The 19,589-nt window shown below is 34.9% G+C and overlaps 1 protein-coding gene and 1 long non-coding RNA gene across 18 annotated transcripts in view; both read left to right on the top strand.

Annotated features, from left to right (window-relative positions):
* The window catches only part of scrib (scribble planar cell polarity protein), a 327,417-nt gene that overhangs the window by 210,091 nt on the left and 97,737 nt on the right, over positions 1-19,589 (top strand). The gene's annotated exons all lie outside the window — the stretch shown is intronic.
* On the top strand, positions 528-7,019 carry LOC148311414 (uncharacterized). Its single transcript, XR_015837269.1, has 3 exons — positions 528-652; positions 6,707-6,765; positions 6,908-7,019. It is a non-coding gene; the product is annotated as an uncharacterized LOC148311414 (long non-coding RNA).

Here is a 19,589-nt window from a genome sequence, read left to right as displayed (position 1 = left end):
TGTTTGTGTAAAAAACTATATTATATTCTTGTTCATTTACTATAAAAAAAATGCAGTCCCATTAAAAAATATATTAAATTTAATTTACATGGCGCAATTTTCCTAAAATACTACCTCAAGAACACTTTTTTTGGACTATTTTCTCTTTTTTATTCTACATTTTAGTCCGCCTCCATAGTGCAGTGGTTATCGCATTTGGCTACTCGTCTGTCCAAACTTAAAACACAGTAAGGGACATTTTTTGTAGTACGTTTTTTTCGCATTTTCGAACTAAGTAGAATATGATGCAGTGCCCTATGCACCATTGGGGTGCGGATAAGGGTTTGAATGAATACCTCCTAATTTATTCACTAACTGTACAAAACGCTAAGAAATACTTAAAGTAAGTTCGGTAGGAATGTGACGCTAAATCGGCCAAAGCTTATTGCCAGGTTTTCGGAAAAGTCTCCCAGGGTGCGGCGCTGTAAAAATAGGCGGCATTCTCTACTCGGGTCGCTCAGGGCGGCCGCTCCGCCCGCCGCGCTTAGTGCTCAGGCAGGCACGGCTAGCTTGGGCGGCCGTCGACGCGATCTAACTAAACTGACTGCTCGTCTAAAAAGTTTCTCGAGTCGAAAGTTTAACGCACTTATGCGGGTCATTGTGTATCTTTTATGTTAGTATAGTATCATTGAATGCATTATATTTCATGTTAAATCAATTCGTGTTAGACAAAGTATGGCTAGTATTTTGAGAAAGAAGTATGCATTTTCCGAAAGTGTGCAGTTTAAAGTTTCAAATCGAAAGTTTACGCACTTTGCGGGTCATTGTGTATATTTTATGTTAGTATAGTATCATTGAATGCATTATATTTCATGTTAAATCAATTGGTGTTAGACAAAGTATGGCTAGTATTTTGAGAAAGAAGTATGCATTTCCCGAAAGTGTGCAGTTTAAAGTTTCAAATCGAAAGTTTATGCACTTATGCGGGTCATTGTGTATATTTTATGTCAGTATAGTATCATTGAATGCATTATATTTCATGTTAAATCAATTGGTGTTAGACAAAGTATGGCTCATATTTTGAGAAAGAAGGATGCATCTGAAAGCGTGCAGTTTAAAGTTTCAAATCGAAAGTTTACGCACTTATGCGGTTCATTGTGTATCTTTTGTGTTAGTATAGTATCATTGAATGCATTATATTTCATATTAAATCAATCGGTGTTAGACAAAGTATGGCTCATATTTTGAGAAAGAAGGATGCATCTAAAAGCGTGCAGTTTAAAGTTTAAAATCGAAAGTTTACGCACTTATGCGGGTCATTGTGTATCTAGTACCATATCGCTCACTCCTTTCAAGAACGTCATAAATAAAAAAACATGATTTTTCAGGAGAACGTTTTTAAAGTTTAAAAATATAATACAATGTATTAAAAATAAATATCAAGCCACTTACTGAACTTTTTACTGTGCAACAGATCTTTTTAGGTAAAACCTGAAGGTTTTATCTCCATTTGAAAAATATTTGGTATATTTAAAAATATAATTAAACAATACCTTTTCTTCAAAATGCAAAAACAACACATTCTGCCCTGTAGCGGGTAAATATTAAGTTAAAAATATGACGCTTTTGCTGGGATATAGTACATTTTCTGGGCATTCCGAAAACATGCACAACTGAAAATTGACTATTTTTGATTTATGACGTTCTTGAAAGGAGTGAGCGATATGTTAGTATAGTATCATCGAATCTCGGCATTCTATTAATTGCAGTCACTTTGTGGCAATAACTTCCATAATATAACACACAAAGTATCTTTGTTACAAAATTCTTCTTCAAACCCTCATTTGCTCCCGATGGTGCATAGGGCACTGCATTATATAAACGCAGTGTTATTATGATCGTTAACACATCATGGAATGGTGATCAGCCCTCCACTTCGGGTACCGGTCCAGGGTAATATTGAAAAAATATAAGTGTGAAAAAAACACTTATATTTATTTGACCCCCCCCCCTGGGAATCGAACCGGGTAATACTGAATAAATATTTTAGTTAAAAAATCACTTATATTTATTTGACCCCCCTGGGAATCGAACCCGGGACCTCCAGAACGGTAGGCGAGCGTGCTGACCATTACACTACGGAGGCAGAGAAAAAGTCATGAAAGCCAGCGAGACATGGTGGGCGAATGAGAAATATATTCATATTATTTTTTGACATCTCATCAAAGATGAAGTATGAAAGTCTGGGCATTTACGGGGCTAACGACCGTCATAGGCTGGTTTAAGTGATCATTTTACACACGTGTAACATTCACCAATTGTTCTCATTACTGACGACCACACTACTCAAATTCTTGGAAGTTCTATATATATGAACCAATCGTTCTTGAATTACTAGAACTTCACTAGAGAAAGGTTGTTAGCCCCGTAAATACCCTGACTTCCATATTATTCTTCGTTTTTGATGAGATGTCAAAAAAATATTATGAAAATTACTCCTGTAATTGGAGATAATCCAGATTTTGTGAACAAGTATTTGGACACACTCAAAATGTTGTAGAGAAATAGATTGTCTATAGTGTTGTCCTGATCGCGTCGTTCGCAGTGCAGCTTTCACAATATCTCACCATCGATCTTCCGACTGCCTAACAGAACCGAACCCTTACGAACTCTTGACCCAGTTGCCTCGCCGACCGTAAATGCCTATCGATTAAAAATAATAGCTAGGTGCTTTTACCCGAATTTAGATTCCGTTCCGCAAATATCCCCTCGGACACTGTTCGATACCATCGCTAATTATGTCGAGTGCCGATCGCCAAAGATCGCGATAAAATGACACTTTTTTATCTTTGGCATTTTACTAGGCACCTACTTATATTTATTAAAAAAAACATACTTTCCGTACGTTCATGGTTTTATGGTACGTTCGTTGATCGTACATTTATGGTTCAAATGTGTTTCAGGCCAATTGATTTATTCATTAATACTATCCATTTTTAATTCAGGTTTGCATTGGTAAATACCACTATTTTTTTAAAAATATACTGTGACATGTCGCTCACTCTTTTCAAGAACGTCATAAATCAAAATACTTGATTTTTCATGAGAACGTTTTTAAAGTTTAAAAATATAATACAATGTATTAAAAATAAATATCAAGCCACTTACTGAACTTTTTACTGTGCAACAGATCTTTTTAGGTAAAACCTGAAGTTTTTTTTCTCAATTTGAAAAATATTTAGTATTTTCAAAAAAATAATCAAACAGTACATTTTCTTCAAAATGCAAAAAACAACACATTCTGCCCTGTAGCGGGTAAATATTAACTTAAAAATATGCTGCTTTTGCTGGGATAGTACATTTTCTGGCCATTCCGAAAAAATGCACAACTGAAAATATACGATTTTTGATTTATGACGTTCTTGAAAGGAATGAGCGATGTGTTTCGATACTTTCTGCTTCATTTTTAACCACCGTATGTAAAGCTAAATCAAGTTTTAATAAGTAAATAGCACTGTGTATTAAAATCTATTGTGACACGTGTTTTGATGAATTCCGTATCATTTTAAAACACCGTATGTGAAACTTAGTCGAATTTTAATTGGTTAATACCATTATTTCTCAAAATCTATTGTGACACGTGTTCAATGCATTCCGCGTCATTTTTAAAAACCGTATGTGAAGATAATTCTAAATTTTAGAGTTGTGATTTTGGGACGTGGAAGGATAATACGAGCTGTTTCTTTTATTTTATTTTTTTTGTCAGTATGCACATGGACAAAAGGGGGAAGGCTTTGGTCATTGTGATATTGTGTGTCATACATAAACTGAACATTTATTTTTGTCCTCAAAGCGGGACATCTACCGATTTTTACGTAATAGTATGTATATTCAAGAAAACAGTATTTTTTCATAGTGTTTATGTATTAATATAAAGAAAAGGAATGTTGATAAAGAAGAAAAGAGGAATACATAGTATAAATATGAAAAAAAAATATGTTGTATATTTTTCTGATGAACAAATTTTCTTAAGTATAAGTGTGTGACTCATACATAATGCGAAGTGCATCGAAACAGTGATCACAATAGATTTTAAGAAATAGTTGTATTTACTAAGTAAAATTTTAATAAAAAAAATTGATGCAATCAAGTATTACCGATTCCTCGCGATTGGAAAGTTGTCGTTTGTTTTCGGTTATCTTCAAATTGGTATCCGAAAATAGACATGCCGATATAGTCGCAGCACGCGACATCGGGCGAGTCGGGCAAACTCAATCTCTTGGGCTTGCTCAAAGGCTTGTGAAGTGTCCTTGGAACGTTGAAGGTTTAAAAAAAATATGATGGGAATTGCACTTATTATTTACCTTGCTTATTATGCACAAGGTTTATAGATCATTTAGTGGATTTTGAATTCTTGTAGCTTATTCAATATGTTTTTATTTGAGTCTGTGTTGGGAACTGGATTGATAATCTAGTGGACGTTGAAGGATGAAGAGAGGGTATAAATTGTTTCTTATTTTCATTTATTTATTTACTATTTTTTATTAGTAGTAACATAGACAATAGGGGGCAGGCGAATGTCGAAAATATTTTAAATCGTTAATATATTTACAACATTAAAAAAGGCGATCTCTTTTTGCTCGCTAGAGAAAACCAAAAACCAAAATTTCAACGAATGTTTCCTCGTTATATCCGAGATCTCGCTATAACCGTGCTCGTAATAACCGAGTTCGATGATTGCTGTCTAAATACAAATTAAATAAATTTTAGTATTTTTTCATCAATTGATAAGTTGGTGGTAATATCTATCCATTTTTAATTTAGGTTCTACTTGGTAAACACCTTGTTTATCTTTATTATATTCTATCTTGTTTATTTGGTTTGCCTCACGACATTGGCCCATTTGATACAAGTACCATTCCGTTCTTCGATCTTTTTTTGTTATCTATGGCCCTGGTAATAGACTCGATTGTGTAACATCACCGTAGGGCCAACAGCTCGGTAGGTGAGGTATCGGAACTGGAATGGATTCCGGTATTCCGATATCGGTCGATCTTGCACCAATTCCCGTTCCGGTCACGACACTGCACTATAGTAGTACAGTAAACCAAACCCCCTATAACGTTGAGATAAGCTCCGCGTTATCGGGGGAACGTTTATTTATTTATTTTTTTTACTTATTTTATGTTTTATTTACATTTTTAAAATATAATTTAAAACAATTTCCATACTTTTCTACTTATTACAATCTTATAATTTTAGTTGCGCTGAGCCTTTCCAAAAAAGAAACTGAGCTGTTGTTGTGCTTGGAAAGGAACTTTTTCTTATTTTTTTTAATTTTTGTTTACAGCATTATGTTAGACATTTAAAAATATATATTCATAAATATGGATATACTAGTATTTATGCGGTACGAGGTAGTATCAAGTTTTCTATTGTATAGTCTGTAAATGTTTTTTTACCATCTTGTCCACCCTGTCACCCAGTAAAAGGATGTTTCTGCCGGTGTCAAGTATCATTTTTATTTATTAACAAAAAATAATAGAAAATAATAATAACAATTAATACAAAATTTCATAGTTTAAATGCGTTCAGCTTTATCATTTTAGAAATTATGCCCGCAATTCTAGAATCAGGTTCTGAAAGAAGGGTGGATATTTGGGTGGGGAGTTGGATTCCTGCCCGTGTTAAGCTATTTAGAAAGTTCTCCTTCTCTGTTGTGAGCGACTGAAATAACGTATGGTTTGCATCCCCTATATCTTGTCCACATTCGCAATATGGTGATGTAACGCACATTGGTATATGTTTGTAGTGTTCGTTAAGTTTCCAAGTTATATGGGGTTTATTTTTTTAAAATCGTGATTTACTTTTTAACTAACGGGAATAACTTGACCGAAAACACGGACCTACTGCGTCTTACGGGGGACTATTTTTATAGGAAAAAAACAGCAACAAACTTTAAAGGGGAAAACATTATACGAGTGTACGTTATAGGGGGGGTTACTGTATTCTATGCCGTGCCGATGACTGCCCAGAATTTCTCCTCTTGACGCGAGTTTAACCCCTAACTGCGGTTTGACATGCAGATAACTAGTTTCTCCGTCTGACGTTAATTGTTGGTAGTGATCTATTTCAGTGTTTGTGAATGTAGTTCATCTGCACGACTGTTTTTTTTCCTCTGCTTTTGACGATGACTGTCATTTATATACAATATTTGCAGATAAGTTAACTAAAACATACTTACCATCACGCCGCTTCTCAGCAGGGTAGGCAAAGAGAATAGAACGCCAAACCAATCTGTCTTTGCAAATTTTCTTCGCCTCTTCCACATTCATGCATCTCATACATACCTGACGATTATTCTGATTTGGAAAAACTTGGCATGATCAAGTATTTCAAACGATTGAAAGTGTTCAGATCAGGAATCAGAATAATCGTCAGGTATGTATGAGATGCATGAATGTGGAACGGGCGAAGAAAATTTGCAAAGACAGATTGGTTTGGCATTCTATTCCCTCTGCCTACCTCTGCGGGGAAGCGGTTAGATATATATACTTTTTATATATATACTCTTGAACATAGGGTTCATCTCAAATTGAGATACTTATAATATTGATACCAATGTCATCCGTAGGGTGAATATTTTTTTTTCTGATGTAAATGAATTCTCAATAAAGATAAGTTTAAATTGAATCATTGTTCTTGATGATACTTCTAACATAACTAGATACACAAAAGCGTTGACCCTTCGATCCGCATATGATGAACATATTACTAGAAAAAAAGGTTTGTAAATGTATGACGAGATGCCTGAATGTATGAAGAATGAAAAGAGGCTGAGAGAATTTTTTAAAAAATGTTTCGTTTACTCTAAGAAGATGTAAATATATACATATGAGGTAAATCAAGTGCAAATAATATTGTTTAGTAGTTGTAATATAAGCAAACTGAAGAATTAAAAAAATAAAAATAAAAATAACGCGGCGTCCGGTCGCGCAGTGCGCAGTGCTACCGCAAGCCGAGATTACCGACTTCCCCACTATTCCACATTCACAATGGCCGTTGGAGCGGCGGTCCAGAGCGCCGTGCAAACTATTTTCGACATCACAATGTTCGCAGGTAATATGACCGATGACCCACTAACTGTTGGTTGGCGCTATGTGACATCTACACACGTACTTTGCGGGACACACCTCGCGGACACGCACGTCCGTGTGTCAATCGGTGACAATTGATGACGAATCTTCAGAGTGACATTTCATTGGATGATTGAAACGTTTATTATTACTTGTCCAATTGTGTTACCGCGAAAAGGAGAAGAAGAAAAATAGAATACCGTCTCCGTAGTGTAATGGTCAGTACGCTTGGCTACCGTACTGTAGGTCCCGGGTTCGATTCCCAGAAGGTGTGTCAAATAAATAAAAGTGTTTTTTTCACTCTAATATTTATTCAATATTACCCTGGACTGGCACCTGAAGCGGAGGGCTGATCACCTTTCCTTCAAGTATTAACGATCTAGATAACACTGTGTTTATATGATGCAGTGCCATATGCACCATTGGCTTGCGGATAAGGGTTTGAAGATCTTCGCCTCTTTCACATTCACGCATCTCCTCATACATTCCCGTCGATTGCTGCGACTCTTGATATGACCACTTTCAAGTATTGGAAATACTTGATCAACCCTTATTTAATTATTACGCTATTCACTACTACATACATTTTATTTATTGTTTCGGCATTAACTTTGTGGTAAGACATGTTACAATGATTAAAGAAAACACTTGTATTTTACCACTTGAGTTTTATTATTGACTACATGTTTCAGAAGTTAAACTTCCATCATTCAGGTCTGTATAATAACATACAGATGTTATTATACAGACCTGAATGATAGAAGTTTAACTTCTGAAACATGTAGTCTATAATAAAACTCAAGTGGTAAAAAACAAGTGTTTTCTTTAATCATTACTACATACATTAACAATACTTTCAAAACTCCTTCGCGAAACACGAGAGAACTGTTTCTTTTTTGCTGACGTATCATATTACAATAGTGCTCGTGATTTACGTTTAAAAAAATGTTTGGCTTCCCGAATTCATAAGGTATTGATATTCTTTCACTATTTTTGCTAGTCATTCGTGTAATCTTTCACTAACCAATATTTTGAAATATGAACTTCTTAATACGAAGCGAAGCGAAGCATGGAGTTGGCAAAAGAAGGATGAAAGCAGACTGAATGCAGTCGAAATGCGATCCTTCAGACGAATGTGTGGCAAAACGATGTTTGATAGATGTTCGAATGATGAAATAAGGAAAGAATGTAAGGCTGAGATAAGCATTATCGATAAAATTAAGAAAGGTGTGTTGAGATGGTTTGGACATGTGGAACGTATGAGCGAAGAAAGAACGGTTAAACAAATTTATGGAGCGAATGTAGTTGGAAAAAGAAGCAGAGGACGACCGAGGAAAACTTGGCACAATCAGGTATGTCAAATACTTGAAAGCGGCCGGGTCAGGAGTCGTAATAATCGTCGGGTATGTATGAGGAGATGCATAAATGTAGAAGAGGCAAAGAATGTTTGCAAAGACAGAGTGGTGTGGCGTTCGATTCTCTCTGCCTACCCCTGCTAGGAAGCGGCGTGATGGTTAGTTAGTTAACTCCTTAATACTCTTAGGAGTGTAGTGTTATTATGGAATTTCATGTTGCCTTCTCTTCCAAAGGATTTTGCATCGTTGAAAATCTGACAGTAAATTGTATACTGGGTTTGTCGCTCGAATGTATGAATTTTCTCTAGATCCTGTGTCTTCCCATACATATCGCTCACTCCTTTCAAGAACGTCATAAATCAAAAAACTTGAGTTTTCAGGAGAACGGCTTGAAAGTTTAAAGATATAATGCAATGTATTAAAAATAAATATCAAGCCACTTATTAAACTTTTTACTGCGCATTAGATCTTTTGAGGTAAAACCTGAAGGTTTTTTCTCCATTTGAAAAATTTTTAGTTTATTTAAAAAATTTATTAAACAATACCTTTTCTTCAAAATGCAAAAACAACACTTTCTGCCCTGTAGCGGGTAAATATTAAGTTAAAAATATGCCGCTTTTGCTGGGATATAGTACATTTTCTGGGCATTCCGAAAACATGCACAACTGAAAATTGACGATTTTTTATTTATGACGTTCTTGAAAGGAGTGAGCGATATCTGTACACGGGGCACTGCTGTATATGATATAATATTAGAATTATTTAACTATTATGAATGTTTTAAATTTAGTACGTGTCTACTCCTGAAGATGACGAAGCGGTTGTCAATGCAGTTAAAAATATCATTAAAATTAAAAAGTAGTTAAGGCCCAATATACGATAAATCGCAACTTAATTTTCTCGGGAACATTTCACGTGATTGTTTTTGATTTGATTAAAATACCGTTTTCTTCGAAATTAATATATGGTTATGAAAAGAAAAGTGTTGTTGAATGGTAAAGAATTAAAAAAACATATGAAAATCCTTTTTCAAATTTAAAAAAAATGTGTGCTGTAACACGTCCAACCCCTAGCGCGGCCGTTCGCATTCTGAATATGAACGTTTGAGATCTCAGCCTTTAAGCAAAGTTTAGGTATTATTTTATAAAAAAATAATAAGATTGAAAAACGACAGTTTTTATATCATGTTTTTATTTTTAGCCTAGTTGACATTTTCAATTGCGGAAAATCTGTGTTGAAAAGTCGATGGTGAGCATATTGTCCTCTCAGGATCTTTAAAAACTATGCTTCTCTGCATTGTATGTATGTCCCTACTAGAATCAACATCACACACACACACACACACACACACACACACACACACACACACACACACACACACACACACACACACAGACACACACACAGACACACAGACACACACACAGACACACACACAGACACACACACAGACACACACACAGACACACACACAGACACACACACAGACACACACACACACACACACACACACACACACACACACACACACACACACACATCCATTCATTTGCTAGATCTACACTTAATATTTTGTACTAATCTTTATGTTTCTGTGGTTAACTATAATTGGCTTGTTTAATGTATATCTTTTAATTGTTTTGTTTTATATTATTTTTTGACATCTCATCAAAGAAGAAGAAGAATATGGAAGTCTGGGCATTTACGGGGCTGACGACCGTCATAGGCTGGTTTAAGTGATCACTTTACACACGTGTAACATTCACCAATTCTACCCATTATTGACAACCAAACTACTCAAATTCTTGGAAGTTCTATATATATGAACCAATTAGAAACCTTGTTCTTGAATCACTAGAACTTCACTAGAGACATCTATTGGTGAGATTTAAAGAAGCTTTTTACTAAGCAGAAACTCTTATATTAGTATGTGAGGTCCGAATCCTGGATTATAATCACACACATGAGAAACGCCAGAAAATACCATTTTCATTTTTATTGTTTAAGCTTATAATTTGACCAGATAATTTATTTACAACATTTTGAGTGTGTCCAAATACTTGTTCACAAAATCTGGATTATCTCCAATTACAGGAGTTATTTTCATATTAATATGAAATTATTTGAAATTTAATATGAAAATAACTCCTGTAATTGGAGATAATCCAGGTTTTGTGAACAAGTATTTGGACACACTCAAAATGTTGTTTTGTTTTTATATATGTTGCTGTTGTTAAAACAAATAAAAAATAATTAAATCCAAATAAACGAGTGCAGGTTTAAATCAATACGCAGAATGAAAATGTCCGCGATAAGTTTGAAAGGGTATCCATCACGCGTGCTGGTCCAAAACCTGTTCACCTTGACCACATATCGCAGTCACAAGAAGAAATAAACAAAATAAAATAACATTTAGGCTTAGCTTCACATACGGTGTTACATAAAATGATGCAGAATGCATCGAAACACGTGCCACAATAGATTTTAAGCAACAATGGTATTAACCAAGTAAATTCTAAATTGAAATGGATGGGTATCACCACAAGTGACTGGCAAATCAATTAATTATATGTACGTATCTATTCCTGAAGAGTACAAAGTGCTTGTCGAAACCGGTTGAAAAAAAGTACCAATAATAAAAGTATGTACATAGTTAAAAACTCTGTATAAGTTTTCATTACAACATTCTTCTTCATCTTTGATGAGATGTCAAAAAATAATATGAAAATAACTCCTGTAATTGGAGATAATCCAGATTTTGTGAACAAGTATTTGGACACACTCAAAATGTTGTAAATAAATTATCTGGTCAAATTATAAGCTTAATGATAAAAATGAAAATGGTATTTTCTGGCGTTTCTCATGTGTGTGATTATAATCCAGGATTCGGATCTCACATACTAATATAAGAGTTTCTGCTTAGTAAAAAGCTTCTTTACATCTCACCAATAGACGTCTCTAGTGAAGTTCTAGTGATTCATGAACAAGGTTTCTAAATTGGTTCATATATATAGAACTTCCAAGAATTTGAGTAGTGTGGTTGTCAATAATGGGTAGAATTGGTGAATGTTACACGTGTGTAAAGTGATCACTTAAACCAGCCTATGACGGTCGTAAGCCCCGTAAATGCCCAGACTTCCATATTCTTCTTCATCTTTGATGAGATGTCAAAAAATAATAAGTTTTCATTTATAATGTTTATAAAATGTGCCACAGAGTATCAGCAAATAGCTTCCAAGAAAATGCTTTTATTGTCTTTTTAAATAAAAATGTAAATATTTGTTTGTTTAAAATCATGTATCTCAATTATTCCCGGATTGCTTTGAAGGTGGAAATGCATACTGTATTTTTACTTATTGATGATAACATCTGAATTTCTCGAAACTTCCCTCTAATCTTTTACTATGTGAAAGCAAGGTGATAAGTCCTAACTAAAATAAACTAGTCGTGTTTACATGAATAAACTCCAAAAGTGTTTTATTTTTATATTTAAATCATCGTGTTTTTCCACAATGTTTATGTCAAATCAATAAATCGCTCACTCCTTTCAAGAACGTCATAAATCAAAAAACTTGGTTTTTCAGGAGAACGTTCTTAATGTTTAAAAATATAATACAATGTATTAAAAATAAATATCAAGCCACTTACTGAACTCTTTAATGTGCAACAGATCTTTTTAGGTAAAACCTGAAGGTTTTTTCTCCATTTAAAAAATATTAGTTCATTTAAAAAAAATAATTAAACAACGCCTTTTCTTCAAAATGCAAAAAACAACACTTTCTGCCCTGTAGCGGGTAAATATTAAGTTAAAAATATGCCGCGTTTGCTGGAATATAGTACATTTTCTGGGCATTCCAAAAACATGCACAACTGAAAATTGACGATTTTTGATTTATGACGTTCTTCAAAGGAGTGAGCGAAATGTCCAAATACATATTCGCTTTCGCTAGATTTTCCCATACGTTTGTGAACAAATATTTTGAGATACACAAAATATTGTGAAATATCTAGTCTTCTATGAGTAACCTTGCATAGCTTATCGAGTTTAGCGCTGATTCAACACTGTTATTCCGTGTGTTGATTTATAATATACACCAGTTTATTACGCGTCTTCTTCTGTTTTTGATGACATAACTGTTTTTTTTGTTTTCTGTTTGAATATTTTATTAAACTAGGATGTTTCTTGGCGAGATTCGTATTCGATGAAAATATAGATTCGACAGTGACTTCGTGGTACCAGTTTTAATTGAAGACTTACCACTATTTCATACTATTTACAGTGGTATTAACCAAGTTTAACATTTTTAGTGTGTTCAAATACTCCGCCTCAAAAAAAAAAATAATGTCCGCCTCAGTAGTGTAATGGTCAGCATGCTCTTCAACCGTTCTGGAGTTCCCGGGTTCGATTTCCAGGGGGGCTCAAATAAATATAAGTGATTTTTTCACTGTAATATTTATTCAATATTACCCTGGACTGGTACCTGAAGTGGAGGGCTGATCACCTTTCCTTCATGTGTAAACGATCGAGATAACACTGCGTTTATATGAAGCAGTGCCCTATGCACCATTGGGGTGCAGATAAGGGTTTTATTATTATTAAATACTTGTTCACATATCTGGATTATCTCCAATTTAGGAGTTAGTTTTTTCGTGAATGTTACACGTGTGTTAAGTGATCACTAAAACAAGTCTATGACGGTCGTAAGCCCCGTAAATACCCTGATTTCCATATTCTTCTTCATCTATGTTGAGATGTCAAAAATGAACACTCATGTAAATGGTTAAAAAAAATGTCGTTTCCATAAGAATGTTGCCGGTACTTGGTGTGTTGTCCATCGCCGAGTACCAATACTATATAGCGTAATTTTGTGTGTAGTTACTGCCCACCTGCTAATGTTATTGTATTTGTCGTGGTCGTTCATTGTGATGCGAGCTCTAATTCGGTCACGGTCATCCTTTCTGCCATTGTGAGAGCTGCCAACTGCTCTTCAGAGCATTAGGCCCTTGCCTACCGTATTCTTCAACATTCCCATTCAACCATCGAACATTGGGGTCCATAACGGCTGAGAATTCTTTACTCAATTGAATTAAAATCTCTATTCAAAATCGTACAAGATGTTTTAGGCGGAATTGAAGTGCGAATGAATGAACGAGGTCGGAGGGTAACATAGAAAAGGAGGAAGTTTATTCAGTCATTTTGCGGTGTGGATGAAAGGATTCTTTATGAATAAATATTCTTATTATTTTTGACATCTCATCAAAGATGAAGAAGAATATGGAAGTCTGGGCATTTACGGGGCTGACGACCGTCATAGGCTGGTTTAAGTGATCACTTTACACACGTGTAACATTCACCAATTCTACCCAACATTGACAACCACACTTCTCAAATTCTTGGAATAACTCCTGTAATTGGAGATAATCCAGATTTTGTGAACAAGTATTTGGACATACTCAAAATGTTGTAAATAAATATTCTGTTTTGAATATTGAAAGCATTAACTTTGTGGATCATATTGATATATTATTTCGAGAAATAAAAATACTTTGTGTTCTGATCCACTCACATTTTTATTAACCAACTAGTTTCAGCAACAACCTGTTGCCCTCTTCAGGGTTACATTTATTACTAATAATAATGGTAATAAATGTAACCCTGAAGAGGGCAACAGGTTGTTGCCGAAACTAGTTGGTTAATAAAAATGTGAGTGGATCAGAACACAAAGTATTTTTATTTCTCGAAATAATATAATAAATATTCATTTTTAATTTTTACTTTACTTGGTAAAAACCACCGTTTCTTAAAATCCAATGTAACGCGTGTTTCAATGTATTTCACATTTTCAAACACCTCATATGATGCGTATAAAATGATGCGGATTGCATCAAAACACGTGTGACAATAGATTTTAAGAAACAATGGTATTTAGCATGTAAAATTAAAATTAATAATGGCAATATTTGTGACTGCCGAAGTGACACGAAGCGACGTTCTAATCTCTCTGCCTACCCTTGCGGAGAAGCGGCGTGATGGTTAATTAGTTAATTATAAATATATATACGTAATAATTTTAACGGAAACCCACCAAGCCGCCCTTTGTCGCCCGTTTGTCGGTGGAGTACTTTTTACATGGTTACTATAATTTCATCTATTTAAAAATATATATATGCAAATAAAATATCAATTTATATTCTTTTATACAGATACGACGTTTGATATTGATGTTAAGTACATCAAAACACATGTCACAAAATAAAAAATAAAAAACCAATTGATATTACCATATACTAACTATTGATTCAACTGATAAAAGTGAATCGGATATTATTTTGTAATATCCGATCTTTCTAGCTATCGCATTTAATTTTGTGATAACATTTCGATAACGATTATGTAATATAGTTAGATAAGTCAAAACGTATCCTAAAGAACGATTACATTAATTAAGTAAATGAGAAAACGCAGGCATTCATCGACTTTATACGAGCGTAATGGTTTTGGTTTATGGTTGTCGATGAAAATAGATTTCATGGTTTCTTAGAGATACGCCAGTAGCAGAAGCAAGCAGTTTGTACGATCCCTCGTTCCTGTATGCGATGTACGAGTAAATAATACATTATTTCCACAGGGAAACCATAAATCATTAAAAAACGACTAAACTAAATATTATTAGACATTTCGTAGTCGTACAGGAGAAAGTGACCAACTACCAAAACGTAAAATGTTCAGGAGGGCCATTTAAGTCACTTGCTTGGCAAGAAAATAAACACGAATGCAGTTAGTCATTTTTAACAAGTCAATGTATTATACTTCCAAGTTTAAAATGCTTTGGGATTCTTTCAGGGCAATATTAAGCTAGTAAGATATCAAATAGTCAATGATCACGTTTTTGCATAACAGTGCACTTGGTCACTTTCTCCTGTATGACTTCGATTTATCAATGTTAAAAAACAGTGCTATATTATATTAGTACCTAATACTATGCTGGAATTAGTTTATTTATGTACTACTACTACTATTACTTCTGCCATCACGACGTTTCCCCGCAAGGGTAGGCAGCAAGGATGGAACGCCACACTCTTCTGTCCTGACATACACTACTCGCCTCCTTCACATCCATGTAGGTTAAGCGCGGTCGTCCTCTGTAGTTTGTGCCTTCGTACATGTCCTCCGCAATCCCAAGAAGCAGTCCTGGGTGTCTGTCTTATATTATGGCCTATCCATTTGGCTTGCTGTTTTTATCCTGTATGTTTTATATCCGCCTCCGTAGTGTAATGGTCAGCACGCTCGGCTACCGTTCTGGAGGTCCCGGGTTCGATTCCCAAGGGGGGTAAAATAAATATAAGTGATTTTTTCACTGTCATATTAATTCAATATTACCCTGGACTGGTACCTGAAGCGGAGGGCTGATCACCTTTCCTTCATGTGTAAACGATCAAGATAACACTGCGTTTATATGACGCAGTGCCCTATGCACCATTGGGGTGCGGATAAGGGTTTTATTATTATTATGTTTTATACTGCTTGCACCAGTGGAATACATTATTTTAGAAACTTCGTGAAAAGCACCGTTCCAACGCATTAATAATGATAAAATGTAGTTTATTTTCTCAAAATATGATGTATGCATTTAATATATTTTTATTGCATACCGTATTCTGCCTAATGATGTCGTAAAGTTCTTGTTTTTTGCAATTCTGTCTTGAAGAAAGTTAGTAGCGAATTCATAACTTGTCATTTTGTTGTCTGTGTGAATTGTGACGACAAGAAAGTAATGTGCAGACGAGAATAACAATTTTACCTCATTGTTTTGTATCGGATTTATGAAAGTGGCGCTTGAATTTGTACGAAAAGTGCCTAAATCATGTTTTATTATTAATTAATTTGCATTGAGTTGGGTTGTGGTCCTGTGATTAGTGTCGCGGACACTTAAGTCAGAGTTTCTTGGTTCGAACCCATCTACCGCAATTCGATATCTATTTCTAATAATGGCTCACAGAAATAGAGTCATACAAGAGAAAGCGACCAAGTGCATGTTTTTACAAAAACGTGATCATTGACTATTTGATATCCTACTAGATTAATCATCATCATCTTCTAAAGGCAGCGCCTTGTTGTGTCAGCCACTTGTCTCTGTCAGTCGCCATCCTCTTGAGCTGCGAATAGGAGGAGACGTCCATGAGCCGCTTCAAATCCTGGAAGTATGAAGTTCTTGGGCGGCCTCTTGTTCGTTTTCCCAAGATTCTTCCTTCGAAGATGTTGCTAAGAAAGGTGCTATGTCTAATTGAGTGCCCTATTAGCTTGGCCTTCCTCTTCAAAATATGATTTATAAGCTCTCTTCTTTCTTTTACGTCCTGCAACACCTTTTCGTTGGACTTCCTTACGACCCATGATGTTTTGGTCATCTTCCTCCAAACCCACATCTCAAACGCTTCAAGCCGGTCTTTTTCGTACTTTTGGATGGTCCAGGTTTCACACCCATACAACAAAACACTCCAAACAAAAGCCTTTATGAATCCTTTTCTTACTTCAATTTTTAAGTGTTTGTTTGATAGGAGGCTGCACTTTTTCATAAATGTTTGCTTGGCTAGCGTTATCCTCTTTTTTATGTCTAGGGTACATTTATTGTTATATGTTAGCGTGCTACCCAGATAACAGATTAATATTGCCCTGAAAAAAAAACCCAAAGGATTTGAAAACTTTGAAGTATAATATATTGACTTGTTACAAATTACTAACTGCATTGATGTTTATTTTCTTGCCAAGCAAAAGTGATTTTGAAGTTTAGGAGGGCGATTTAGCCCCTCTTAAACTTTTTACGTTTTGTTAGTTGGTCACTTTCTCCTGTACGACTACGATATATGTAATATAATAACAATTACTTATATACATTTTTTCCACAAATATTTTATTAGATCAGTGTCTGGGATTCGTTGTTATGGTCATCATCATACTGGTGGGAGGATATACAAACTCCTGAGTGTGTGGGAGTCACCATATACATCTATGTTGGGATGAGGAAAGCTTTCACTGAGCAGAAACTCTTTCATTTGTATGCGATGCCCGAATCCTGGATTATATTCACATACTTAAAGAACGCTAGAAAACATCATTTTGAATTTTTATTTAAGCTTATAATATAAGCAATTAATTTATTTACTACATTTTAAGTGTGTCTAAATACTTCTAAATAAATCTGGATTAACTCAAATTAGGAGTTATTTTTCATAACAAATAATGTAAAAAAAAAACTCCTTATTGGAGATTTCGTCCGCCTCCGTAGTGTAATGGTCAGCACGCTCGGCTACCGTTCTGGAGGTCCCGGGTTCGATTCCCAAGGGGGGTAAAATAAATATTAGTGATTTTTTCACTGTCATATTTATTCAATATTACCCTGGACTGGTACCTGAAGCGGAGGGCTGATCACCTTTCCTTCATGTGTAAACGATCAAGATAACACTGCGTTTATATGACGCAGTGCCCTATGCACCATTGGGGTGCGGATAAGGGTTTTATTATTTATTTATTATATTGGAGATAATCCAGATTTGTGAACATGTATTATTTTTCATTATTTGATTCGGCAGTCACATAGTGGTAAAATCTCTGCATTTTTAATTTGAGTTTTACTTAGTAAATATCACTATTTAAAAATAAATCTATTGTGACACGTGTTTTGATGCATTCCGCATCATTTGTTTGAAAATGCTGCGGAATGCATCGAAACACGTGTCACAATCGAATTTTTAAAATAGTTGTATTTACTAAGTAAAACTTAAATTAACAAATGTCGTTAATTAATTGATAAGGTTGAAATTTGAGTATGAAAATGAATCAAAATGCCATGGAATTCATCCGGATCGCCTTCGTGATTTTTTTTTTCACCATCGTGATGCAAATCCAGCGAGTCGTGCTGTATGTAGGACCAATTCAGAAGATTTAGTATTTCCTCAATTTGCGGATAGACGCCTTTGGAGCGACTACGCCTTTGGTTTGCGGTAATTGGAGGAGACGTTTTTATGGGCATACTGAAAAATATATTCCCTCTTGCGCTGTATACTGTATACGGTACTAGCCGACTGCATTTCATTGCTGGGACGTGAACATCGTTAGCCGGAAGCGTTTAGATACTTCAGATTAAGTACGTATTGCATTCGATCAGTCAGTTTCCATTTTTAGTTTTTTTTTTTAATGTTTTTAAAGTGGCTGAAATAGCCATGCTCATTCAAGATTTTTTAAAATTGAAATAATATATATACACATGTTCCAATGGTTGTTATCATAGCAAGTGTTTTTATCTAGAATTTTCACTCATGAATTACATGAAATTATAGTAACTTTAAACATAGAGGGTAAATCCACGCACGAGTAGGCATAGGCTATGAAACTTAAAATGTCGAAGCCTAAGTAGGGTCATGATAAGCGGTGTTGCATAAGCCGCAGCTGGATTTCAGAGTCACTTGGACGTTACGTAATTCAAAAAAAAAAGTTGTTAATCATGGGTAGTCTGGTGAATGTCACACGTGTATAAAGTGATTGGAACCATCCTATTGTAGGTCGTAAGCCCTGTAAATACCTAGACTCACATATTCTTCTTCATGAAGAATATGGGAGTCTTAGTATGATGGTGAGATGTCGGAATGTAAAAATGACTCCTTAGTGGAAAAAACTCAGATCGATGAACAAGGATTCGGACACACCAAAATGTTGTCGATAAATATACGTTCTAATGAAATGGGGTTTTAAAACATATTTAGATTGTTTGCGATTTTTGTCGTTCTACTTGGGAATTCTGAGTCTACTTTAGTGTTAATCAAACTGATAAATCCTTTCATTAATTGATTCGGTAGTCACTTTGTGGTAAAAAGCGGAATGCATCGAAACACGTGTCACAGTGGATTTTAAGAAATAGTGGTATTTAATTTACTAAGAAAACTTAAATAAAAAATGATAAATACTATTGAGATCAATAAAACAAGAAAATACCAAGAAAAGAAAGTGAATATAGGGTCTGATCTCAAATAGCATTCAAGTACAAAAGATCAGCCTACTTGACCTTTGCAAGATCGGATCAGAGGTCAGAAGAAACTCACTGAAAACAGCATGGAGAAGTATTGT

The sequence above is a fragment of the Brachycentrus maculatus genome, unplaced genomic scaffold (assembly GCF_059751285.1).
Source record: "Brachycentrus maculatus isolate JH-2025_06_01 unplaced genomic scaffold, ASM5975128v1 h1tg000065l, whole genome shotgun sequence".
In the NCBI taxonomy this organism is placed as follows: Eukaryota; Metazoa; Arthropoda; class Insecta; order Trichoptera; family Brachycentridae; genus Brachycentrus; species Brachycentrus maculatus.
The sequence above is the reverse complement of the archived record's forward strand: the minus strand, read 5'-3'. Positions and strand labels throughout refer to the sequence as shown.